This window comes from Phalacrocorax aristotelis, chromosome 9 (assembly GCF_949628215.1).
Source record: "Phalacrocorax aristotelis chromosome 9, bGulAri2.1, whole genome shotgun sequence".
Taxonomy (NCBI): domain Eukaryota; kingdom Metazoa; phylum Chordata; class Aves; order Suliformes; family Phalacrocoracidae; genus Phalacrocorax; species Phalacrocorax aristotelis.
In genome coordinates, this window is record NC_134284.1 from 26,580,199 (window position 1) to 26,591,395 (window position 11,197).

Below are 11,197 nucleotides of genomic sequence, written 5' to 3' on the forward strand. Positions count from 1 at the left end.
GTTTTCCTTCCTTGAGTCTGAGGGCAGGGGGAGTTTATGTGTAATAAATTATATAGGATGAGCATGGGAACACTTTTGTCTTGCTCCTAACATTTATATTCTACACTTAAATCCACAGGATCCTCAGGTTCATTTAATGTTATCCCATTAACATATTATGAGATATTTTCATTTCTCTTTAATCTCTCTGATTAGTACTGCTTAGTACTTCTTTCTTTTAGAGGTATTTTGCTTGACACTCCCATCTAAAGAAGCAAATAACATTTTCAGTGGAATTAGCCTTTATTTGAACCACTAGTAAGAGATGGACATTGGCTTTTTTATGATGTCAAACTGACGTCACCTACAGGGAGTCATGACTCCCATAACAAACAGCACATCCCTCACATTCACGTTATAAAAGCTGTTACTCAAATGCATTGCTTCCACCACAAATTAGAGCAGGGCACCCTTCTTCCCTTTGCCTTTGAAAACAGATTGTGGCTTTCATTTCAGAGGCAGTAACTCTCCAAAGTTTAGATTCACTCAGTTCTGGAAAACTAGGATTTTAACAAAGTTTGGTTTTCTCTCTTTAAAAAAGAAATCATTGAAAAAAATAAACTGGAAACATTGAAAGTTGCAATTTTCCTCTAAGAATGCTGATAAAACATTTTCCTCCATTTCTGCCATGAAGAGTCCAAAAACTTCACCTCTAACCTTAGCAGACATCCTTTCTGGAGACCCTTCTTGAGCCCGTCTAGGAGGGTGGGCAGGAGCGGAGGAGTGGGGACCTCCAGGGAGGTGGGGACACAGAGCAGGAGCTATTCTCCTCATGCTCAGTTTTCAGACCCCAGACCTACACTATAAAGGACAAGGAGCTTTTCATCCTGCCTGACAATTCATGCCCACACACCGAAGGAAATCTGTTTAAAATGCCTGTGATTGCAGTGAATCCAGCCATTAAATGGATGTTTGCAATCAAGCCAGCATTCAGCTTCAGCATGGCTCCTAGAGTGTGACAAATTCTCTTTATGAATTAGTCATTTAATTTATGAAACATAGGTTGGATATTGTCACATACCCACTTGTCCTCCATACTGCTGACATCTATACACCCACACATTACTATTCAGCAGGCAATGAAGCCATGAAAACCCCTGGGACTGGGATGCCGCTGGGACGTACAGCCAGACCCAGGAGCTGGGGAAAGCTCCAGATACCACAGTGCTGGAAACATAAGAATAATTTATTGTTGCTGTTAGGATTCACTGATGATGATTCAAACAGGAAGAAATAGCACAGGCACCTATCTCATCAACCCAGCCTTCCCTTGGCAGCCCCGTATGTCTTCCTGGATTAGCTCTTCAGGCTGGTGAGGTCTTGCAAGTACAGAACTGCAACTGAAAACACAGGGGCAGAACAAAATAAACTGAACATGAGATAAAACCCAGCAACTCAGGTGCTATTCAGTGGTACAGGTCTTTAACTCTTAGCTTGGGTGTGCAGGGGGAAACAACTAGCTTTTTTTTCCCCAAAGTTACAACTGATGCAGAACAAAGTGGATTGGACACAAAAATGGTCTCCATGTAGCCATGGAGTGCACTGGTTCTGGAAGCAGCATGGTTGGTTTTTTAATTCTTAATGGCCATGCCCAGCCACCAGCCCTCCCATACCCCAGCAGGACACATGCATGCTGCTGCGTCTCATCCTCCCCCTCCTCACAGGCCTGAGGGCTGGGAGCCACAGCAGGAGAGGTTTCTCTAAATCTCAGGTGTTCCTGTCCATTGTGGTTTTGGTTAATTTGGCCCAGTGATGTGGCCTGGAGGTGCTGGGACTGCATCCCTTGGGGGCACAAGAGCTAACCCCAATCCTGCAAAGGGTCTCTGCAGAGGGAAGAGCAGCTCCTGGTGCCTATTCCACCACGAAGCCCTCAAGGGCCCACAGGGATGAACAGTCACTCCCACCATGCTGAAACCAATTTTTCTCCAGTAGGAACAAGAAAAAAGGTTAAGACAGCATTTGGGACACTAAACAAAAAGAGGACTTGGTGCTTAAAGCGTGACCAGGAAACACAAACAAAGGCAAAGCAGCCATTTGACTCCTGTTGGCCCATGCACCTTCCTTCTAGCTCAGGATCTCTCTTTGGACCAAACCTGGTGTCCTCAGTTACTTTTAACAACCCTTTAGTGTAGGGACACATCTTGGATTGAAGCTGTGCCTCTCAAGTGTGATTGTAACTGAGGAGATACATCTGAATTCCCTAGTTCACCTAGAGGCCAAGGTGCCACTTTGTATTTATAATGAGGCTGGGTTAAATAAAGTGCCTTATTCAACCCTGAGGTTTTAAACAATTTTCAGAGAGGACAAAGGGCCTTGTGTCTTTTTCCCCACCCATTTTTTTTTGGCCTAGTTTGTACATGAAGAGCTAAGACTTGTTCCAAGAGTGATTCAAAATAAGACTAGAAAATTATTTGCTGGCTCAGCATGAACCACTGTCCTGCTAGAAATCATCTGTATGATTTTCATATGCATTCTGAGAAAAAGAAGCTATTAAAATAATACAAAATTTTGATGCATGGGATTTGCTGGCATTGCTTTGGGTTCACTGCAGCTGCGGGATGAGTTTGGGTACTGAGGGGAAATAAAAAAGAATAAAATTAGGATATTTTATACTCCTGCTTTATAGAAATGCTCAGAAATATATTTAAATAAGCAGAGCAAGTGAAGGTGCTTATCATGCTAGGCCACTGTCCCAAGCAAGGCCAGCTTCTGAGTAAGTACAGATTCTATTGCATTCTTTAAACTTTTTTTTGTTTCTAACAGTGATGTGTGCTTTTCTCACCATCCAGAGCTGCAGCACATTTGGTTGGCAGTGCTGCTGAAGGTGCTTCACTCTTTGAACAATGCAGCAAACTACGTTGCTTTGGTGCTTGCATTTCATTTCAGCAAATACGAAAGAACTGGTTCAACTCACAAATAGCCCAGACTTGTAATTATGTTGTTTTTGCAATAGTTGCTTTTGTCACAACCTAGTGTCTGGCTCCAGTCGTGATAACTGCTAATGTAACCAAGCCAAAGCTTTTCTTCCAAGTGATTTGATTTTAAACTCTTTAGGATAGCAACTGCCTTTTGTTTACTTTGTATGGAAATACCGGCACAGCACCTAGGGCACCGGGCTCCAGTCTGCAAGCAGGAGGGTCCCCTGCATCAGGAAGAAGCTGGCAGGAGACGCCTGCAGTGCCTGTACCCACACAGAGGTGCCTGGTCCATACCCTGCCCAAGGCTCAAGCTGTGCCTGCCCCACTTTGGGGCAGCTATTGACATTGCCCCTCTCCTTGCTGCTGCCAGCCCTGCTCCTCACTGCAGCCTGCTTGGGGAGGGGGCTGCTGGCAGAGCCCAGCTGGGTGGGCGAGCTGGCTTTGGCAAGGACAAAACCAGCAGGATTTTTTCTGCATTCCCTACGGCAGGTGCCCAGGGCCAAACTGAGACTAGCCTGAGGCTGAAGGAGGCAGGTGAAATGGTCCAAGAGCTGCCCAACACATTTGCCCAAAAGTAGAGTGAAAGGAACAGCTCTGAGTCTCTGCAGTTATCTCTTGTTACTCTTGAGTTGCCAGGAAAACTGTAGACAAATTAACTAATTTGTTCTTTTTTTTTTTTCCCTTCCAGAAAAGCTCACATGCATTTATATGAAGACATAAAGTGTTTCTGCCATGCAGAACTCTGCCAAGAACTGTGCTTGTTATTCCAGATTTACAATAAAAATTGTTGTGCAAATGACCTAGATACATAGAGTATGGTACTTAAGTGGGGATTTGGCTAAATCCAGCACATATGCCTAATCAGAAAACATATACAGGCTTTGAAAAACACCATGAAGTGATCTTACAGAGTTGTCATATATGGGTGTGCATAGAGTACAGTAGAAGAGATAGGCAATACTGCATTAATGCTGGGAACTATCTTTTGTATTGATACGTAATATCTACTGGCCAAAGGAGAGAACTAAGAGCATCTTGAGATGTAAATCATCCTGATCCACCAAATTGGTGCCTGAACTGAAGTTATTTGACCCCTTGTGTCTCAGTCTTATGAAACTGGATAAATGACTGATTACCAAAATGAGAACCAGATGCTGCTACGTTTTAGCAAAACCTTCCTGCCCAAGGAACTATTCTTATTTAGAAGGAAGATTCCACAGGCAACAGTTTTTTGTGCCTTGAACACCAGAGGATGTGAGCTTTTAGCAGAAACATGGCTGCAGATGGCAGGATAGGGCCCATGCTTTACACCAGATCATGCCTGGAGTGTTCATAAACAACAGAGGTTCTGTAGCAACATATGCTATAGGCGATGCATCGCAGAAGGTAGGTTTCTAAGTACTGTACCACTGCAGAGTAGTTTATTTACACAAGTTAAACACACACAAACCAAATGAGACATATGGGCACAGAGCATATGATGTCAAGCATCAATTATTAAACATTCCTAGAGTGACCAGAGAAAGATTTAAGAAGAAACTGGAAGAACTGATTTCCACTCCAAATTTACTGTAATTAGCACTGCACTTAAGGTACTCATGTTGATATTCAGGCTTTACAAGGCACCACTATTTATTCTGTCTTACAATGTCACCTTCCTTCTCAGTGCATTTTAATAAACCTTAGGACCATGACTAGAATTCACAAGCTGGATTTCATCAGGACGGCATATGCCAGCACTAACTCAGAAAACTTGCATATACCAGTCTTTCTACAGGCTACTAGGAACACATAACACTCAGTACACTGAATTATCCTGTCAGTAAGCTAGATCTTCTCTTTGTGGATTTATTTTTTTTACATAGAATGATGCCATTACACTCTGAATAATGGTTTGCTGCCAACTCAAAGGAAAATACTCTGGACCCAATATACCTGAGAGCAGGAATCTCTGATGTCTAATGTGAAAACAGCTAATGCAGATACTCAACTTTTAACACAAAGACATAAACCAACCCTAGCTGTGTCCATGCCCTGGGCTAGGTCTGGTGAAGTTGTGCTCATGAACCTCCAACCCAGTGTTCCTCTGAAATCAGGTATGTACAGAAGTAATTCCTTTGACTTTGTGGACCTGCTTCTAGATAGGTAATGCACCGAATCTGGGCATTTGGATTGTTATTGGTGCTTACTTTTGAAGTGGCTTGTGGCCCTGTTCATCCAGTGTGCATTTCTTGGCAGCTTTTCTGGGCCTCCACTGAGAACTTTCCTCATGAGCTGTGTCTTCTTGGAGGGGTCAGGTAGGTCCAACAAAGGAAGGATTATAAAACACAGGATGGGATCTCTTATGGTACTGATGTGCTTCCCTCTCCTTTCTGGAAAAATTTTGCAAAAGGGCATGTAAGCCTGAGCTGGTCTCTTCTGCACCAGAGGCTGGTGGATTTGTCCGACAGCCTGGCGGAGAAGTTAGCTGATATGCCCCATCTTTGCTAAGCAGCTTATTTTCAGTCTTTGAATTCCTACATGACAAGCACACAAGGAACATATTAAAGATTCATGCAAAAGGCCCTGAAGATTGAAGCTTCCTGAAAGGCATAGCGCAGCAGGTCTTCGTTAGCGCGTGAGAGCAGATGGACACACCGCCGGGGGGCTGACAGCACATGCAACGCCTCTCCGCACTTTCTTCTCCAGCCTAATGCCTCTGAACTTCATAAGCACCCTCAAAACATCCATAAATGATTCAGAAAAAGATGGATTAACCAGGGGGAGAGGTGTCACTTCCTGGGTTGTAGGAGTCCCTAGACTCCATTCTTTTTTCTTGTTTCACCACAAACCTAGGCATAGCCACTTCATCTATCTGAGCTGAAGTCATGCAAGGAGATTTATATGTTCAGTCCCCAGATTTTTCAACCCCTCTGTCTTTACTCTCCTGGGGGTAGCTGGCTTTCCTCAGTAAAGCACTCTGCATTTTTACATCTGACATCCACAGTCACATACACCTCTGGGATTCACAGACTTTCTCATCGGTGGGGCCTGGTCCCAGAGACAGTGTCCCCACAGGACAGATTTTGGCTGCCTCTTCTCAGAAGGAAGGTTGCTGAGGGGTTGTTTAGTGCTCCCTGCTAAGAGCATGGCACCAAGACAATATGCAAGTTAAATGCAGTGACACTCTTCTAATTTTTTCCCTTTTCACCCCAAACTTAAAAGCAGCAACTTATATGCCTAGCACTTCAGAAATGTTTAAAATTAAAAAACACTACCAAATAATACTTCTGATGCCTACACAATGTGACACTGAACACTGTTGCTTAACAAATTGAACAAGAATTATTATACGTGATATCAGAACATGAGTGTAACAACAGTGTTTTTACTTGCAGCTCCTGGAGACAGTAACAGTTTGCATAAAACATACCGGTGAGGCTGGGATGATTTAGGGATTACATCTTCAAACTAATGGGTGGAAACATGCATGTAGTTACTAGAAGCTTTTACTCTTCAGTTCTTGACTCTTCTCCTTTCTGACATTTGCCTTCATGTTGCATTTCTGGTGCTGATGCTGAGCTTTATACACAAAAAGCAAAATAGCTCAAATACTCTAGATTCCTATCAGCAGTCACCTGATGTTGGTACACACCCATCTCTTGTCTCCAGGATGCAGCTGCCTCTGTTGGATGTGAACAGCCAAGGGAGAGCTGATGAACCAAACCTGTGGTTACAGCGATGGTCTGCTGAACCCTGCCACTGGCAGTTATCTTGCTGCTTGCCCTGAGCAGGTGCCGGTCCTCAGCCCTCCCAAAGTGCCACCAAACTAACACCTGGAAACCAAATTCTTGCCCTTTCACAGTCCACCTGTACCTACCAGCTGTCTGCTCTGCCTCCTCTCCATCTCCATCTGCCAAAGGGGCTGACACAAAGGCAATCGCCCACCGCGAGAGCCATCGGCAGGTGCTTGCAACACCGCTGGGACCCCTCTGGAGCTGGCTTGAGCCATTGCTTCAGATTACAGAGTGGAAGGACAGACAGCATTTTGTCAGAGCTATCTATGGGACCTGCCTCTCAGCTCCATGCCCTGTGCTTTAATGCTGTTGTTTGCTTCATGTGCCATTCAGCCCCAGCACTGCCCAGCACCCTGTATGATGCCATGAGCTCGCCATCCCTCTGCTCTGTGATGATTCACTGGAGCTGCAAACTTGGGCAATGCCTGGTTGTTTTCTGAACTTGCATGTAGTTTTGTGGCAACTCCATATCTTGCTAAATCATCATCCAGCTATGTAATTTAGCCCACAACCTGCAGCATCATGCAAATGAATTTTTATTATCAAACGTTCAAAAGGGAACTTTTTGCAGAAGAACATGTTTCAAAATATCTAACAATCTCCACTTTCTTCAACACAATGTTTCCAAGTGGAGGAAAAAGAAATACCTAGCCCAGCTTCCAGAAACACACTACTCACCAGAGAAACTATAAACCAAAACAATCCTACTAGAGATTGCAGCTCAATGGAGCACTTTAGCTAATAGGTTATTTGAGTAGAAGAGGGATATCAAAGCAAAACATCACTGCTAAGCCTGCCGTTTGCTATATGTGGAAGGGCTCCAGCTGATTTCAGTGAAACTCCACCCATGCAGAGTATGCAGCAGAATGAGGGACACAATGAGCTCTTGCCTTCTTTTACCGAAATAACCTGTCAGCAGCCACGTTTCAATGTAAACTAATCATGGTATAAACATGGAATTGTTTCTCCATAACAGTTTAACTTTTTTTTTCTCTCTGTCCCAGCAGAGCAGTTCAGGATTTGCTTTCACATCAGCTATGCTGAATGACCATCACCAGCTGTGGGGTAGCCAAGGCTGGGTGTGAGTCATGAGGTAGCCAGCCTCTTGTGCTGCCCCACACCTACTTATCCTGCTCTTTCCTCTGGGCTCTACTAGGAAAACCTCTCTGTCTTTCTTGGCACAGGTGGAAAATTATAGGAGTGCTCCAAGCAGGGTTTATTAGCCTGTATCCTCTCGCAAGCTGACCACAAAAGTCATGCCGGAGGGTCTTCTGTGCACAGAAGAGTGAAATGATGAGACTGGGTTCGAGCTCAGCTTAAGTCCACAACAAAAGCGTGTCCTTTGGTCTAGATTCCTCTTTCTGAAGTCTTAGCCATTCTGTTTAGTGCAGGTTGATTTATACCTACCCATCCTCTGTTTCCCATGAGAAGTTACAAGCTGAGTTTTAAAGGCAAACTTCTAAGTCAATTTATATCCTACATCAGGTTTTTCATCTTAGAAGAAGCAAAGCCATAAATTTCCCATACAACAGCTTCAAAAATCATCCCCTTTTTGATTCATTGTGTTTGAAAGTCCTTCTGAGCCAGAAAATGCAGACCTCTCTGGGATATTCATTTTGAAAGTTGAACAAATGACTAAGGCATCGTTTAGGAAGTCTGTTCAACACTCCAGAAGATGAGCAACCCAAATATGCAACTGCATATATTATCTTCCTTCTGACTGAGTGACAGCAGCCTCTCCATCACACAGACAAAAAGTACATGGATACTTCAAAAGAGGCCAGTGCTTAGCAATGAGAGTGTTCAAAGTATCAAGTGCCTGTTTCAAGAAATTGAAACAGCTTTTGCAAAATACATTACAAATTGAAGACACACATATCTGTGCAGGTATTTGCAAAGGCTGGGTGGTCTAGGCACAAGGACCTCTGGGCTGTAGATTTGCCAACTCCAGGTGTTTAAAAGTTCTACGATTGGCTTAAAATTACAAGATTTAAAATGAGTGGCTCTGGGCTCCCTAATGGCTTTTTGCAGCAGAGGAAGAGGAGAGGTACTGCATTTTCAGTCATTTGTCTGCAGCACAAAGGGCTGAGACATCCTTTAGAAAACTCCCAAACTGAGATTGTCTGATAGTCTAGTGACTCCAGGTGCTGGAAATGTGAGAGAACATGATCTAGTGAGCAATAAACCCTAAGTCAGTGATACCACCTTGGAAGCCCACATTCTGTCACCCATGCTGGGCTGGTCACTGGGTACCTCTGGGCAAAACACACACAAGCACATCACTCCCAGGGCCAGTCTCTTGTGCATCCTGCAAAACACCACAGGAGACACAGAGGCTCCCTGGGAAAAGAACAAGCCTCTCAGACAAGAGGGAGAACATGCCAGTGACTTTTTTCAACTCAGAAAAATTGTGGAGTAATTTAGACTGGGAGGGATCTGTGGGACTTTGTTCAGTCCAACCCCTGCTCAAAGCATGGCTACATCTGATGGTAGAGCAGGCTGCTCATGGCCATGTCCTGTTGAATCTTGAACACCTTCAAGGGTGGAATGACCACTTCCTCTCTGGGATCCCGCTTTCCTGCTTAACCACCCTCTTGGAGGTCTTTTTCATTATGTCCTATCCCCTGCTGCAATCACAGAGTCGCAGAATCACAGAATCATGGAATAGTAGGGGTTGGAAGGGACCTCTGGAGATCATCTTGTCCAACCCCCCTGCTTGAGCAGCCACACCCACAGCAGGGGGCACAGGAATGCATCCAGGCAGGTTTTGAATGTCTCCAGGGAAGGAGACTCCACACCCTCCCTAGGCAGCCTGTGCCACTGCTCTGGCACCCTCACAGGAAAGAAGTTTTTTCTCATATTGAGATAGAAATTCCTGTGTTTCAGCTTATGCCCATTGCCCCTTGTCTTGTCATTGGGCACCACTGAAAAGAGCCCAGTCCTATCGTCCTGACACCCACCCTTTAGATATTTATAGGTATTGATGAAATCCCCCCCCTCAGTCTTCTCTTCTCCAGGCTGAACAAACCCAAGTCTCTCAGCCTTTCCTCATAAGGGAGGATGTGATTGTCACCTTCTGTCCCTTCACAGTACACACCTGAGAAGAGTTTGCCTCTTCTCCATAACCACCCACTGGTGTCTCTTAGCCTTCTGAGGAATGGAAAGGTGGGCTTAACAAAAAGATGAACCATTGACCCAGGCCTGCTCAGGATATCTAGGCTCAGTGACTCACTCTGATACCAGCATCCCTGACACCATCAGCCCGTAATCAGAGGAATGTGGCTCCAAAGTGTCCAGCTCTCATAGGAACAGCTCTTTTCTGTTTCTAGGGGGGATCAGTTTCTTACTGCTACCATCTGGATACTTTGGAGCAGATTTTTCCATGTGGTGATCACCTGCCATGAAGACTGTGTTTGAAAATACAGGTGTTTCTTTGGTACCTAAATAACAAGTTTTAAAAAATACGTTGGATGTGATAGGTGCAGAGCAGATGATCTGTGAGGTCTCTGTGCTTAACTTCTCCAACCATAAATTGGACATTGTAAGACTCCCTTTCTCTTACCTTTGTCTGTGACATTTTCAATGTCTTTGGGCAAGGGCTGTCTTTCCTGAGTCCATACAGTGTTTAGCAAAAGGAAATTCTGGTCTTATTTGGGTCACGTGGCATAAACCATGGAAAGTCAGAAGTTGGGACTTTCTCTCCACTGTTGCTGGAGCAGTGCTACCGGTGACTCACAAATCAATATACTCCACTTCCACCAGGGTTTTCATGGGCAAGGGAGGTGTTTCCACAACACAGATGTGGAGGAAGCCATGGTGACAGTGTGTGTAGGAGTAGGACTCTGCAGGCACTTCAGGTGCTCCTTGTCACACCAGCCACATTTTTCACTGGCATTGCTAAAAAGCAGTAGAGAACAATAGCTATTGCTATTTTCTCCTGTTGGGACAAGTACCTCCTTGTTTAAAAATCCACACCTCTATGCACAGCTACACCACGCTCCAAATCATTGCAATATGTGGACTCAGATGATATGAATAATATAAATATTCTTTTGTATTCATTAAGAGATTTAAGCTCTCCCCTCTGCACATCCCCTGCTGTGTGCCTCTATATATCTGATAATATGGGATTATAAAACAGCGCTGTTATTCCTGTGGGGTTTGATTATTTAACATTGTACTGAGCAAGGTTATCAGAGCAATCCTGATGGACAAAAATAACTCTTTGTTTCTGATGCGGTATTTGCAAAATAAGAGCCAAAAATAGCTGTTAGCAGGCTGACTTGAAATATTGCTGACCTTTCAGCACACCCAGCAGAAACAGCCAGAGCAGAAATCCCTTTGGTCTGGGTGTGCAGAGCAAACCATCTCTCCCATTTGACTCCTACTACTTTCAGTCCCCTTGGGTCGTGGGTTGAAGAGGGGAGAGACATCAGCCGAACCTGGGAAGAATCATAGAATCAT